The 1,154-nt window shown below is 40.1% G+C and overlaps 1 pseudogene; it reads right to left on the bottom strand.

The window, feature by feature from the left end:
* Window positions 1–210: 210 nt before the first annotated feature.
* On the bottom strand, window positions 211–611 carry LOC148778358 (small ribosomal subunit protein uS14 pseudogene; annotated as a pseudogene).
* Window positions 612–1,154: the final 543 nt, after the last annotated feature.

Consider the following 1,154-nt stretch of genomic DNA (forward strand, 5'->3'; position numbering starts at 1 on the left):
ATTGTCAGTCACCTCAGCCAGCCAGCCAGCCAGCCAATGCTGCTAAATGAGGAAAGATAGCCCATCAGGACACCGGGAAGTGTTTTTTAATTTGTTTTCATTGTGGTATATTTTATAGATGGTAAAATGCACATATATGAATTGAATAATTCTAGGAGTTTGACAAATGTGTGTGTGTCCAGGTGAATTACACCCAAAACAAGATAGACATTTCCTTTTTTTTTTTTTTGAAGTTTTGAAAACTTTTATTTTATATACAAAGAGTTAGTATTTCCGCCTCGCCTAAGGTTGATGTGCTGGATAAGCCATCTAAGGAAGTTCGGTTAGTCCAACTTAATGAAGCCGATGTCCTTCGCATACTGGCGGGAACACTGGCGGCACATATTGAGGCCGTATTTCCGGATCAGACCGTGCCGGTTTGAGCAGACCCGGCAAGAGCGAGAACCCTGGCCGAATTTTCTCGGATGGCTCCAGTAGAGCTGCTGGTGACCCGTGTTGCTTTCTCGGCCGCAACGAGGTAAAAGGCCAAGATAGACATTTCTATCATCCCCCAAAGCTCCCTCATGTCCCCTTCCTCCCCTCTTACCTCTGCCAAGGTAACCAGCATTCATCTTAGATGAATTTTACCTGTTCAAAAACATTGTATAAATGGAATCATATGATATATAACCTGTGTCTAGCTTATTTACTCAGTAGATTTTGAGAGTTTTTAAGATTCATTCACGTGGCTGCATATATCAGTAATTCCTTCCTTTCTATTGCTGAATAGTATCCCATTGTATGAATAGCTCATTTTAATTTGTGCATGCTGATTGATCCTTTGTGATCTGTCTGTATCATAGAAATTGTAAACCACGAGCCAGCCAGCTTATATGACCTACATTTCTTCTCTCATCTGATGATCAATAAAACTCTATAATTTGTACTGATAGAAAAAGTCAAAAGGAGAGAAGTTTTTTAACAATGTTTCATTACTTTCATATTTACACCTAAACTACTAACTTCCCTTAGTGCAAAGCAGAGATTTCTTCTCAGGACTACTTTAATGAATCCATGGGGATTTTAATTAGCACATCAATTACTTCACTGCTACCATGGGGCAAATTTTGCGGGGCAGGCAAACTTTGATTTGGAAATCCACCCCTGTCACCCAC

Source organism: Moschus berezovskii, chromosome 3 (genome assembly GCF_049115385.1).
Source record: "Moschus berezovskii isolate FMDL1 chromosome 3, NW_MosBer_1.0, whole genome shotgun sequence".
NCBI classification, from domain to species: domain Eukaryota; kingdom Metazoa; phylum Chordata; class Mammalia; order Artiodactyla; family Moschidae; genus Moschus; species Moschus berezovskii.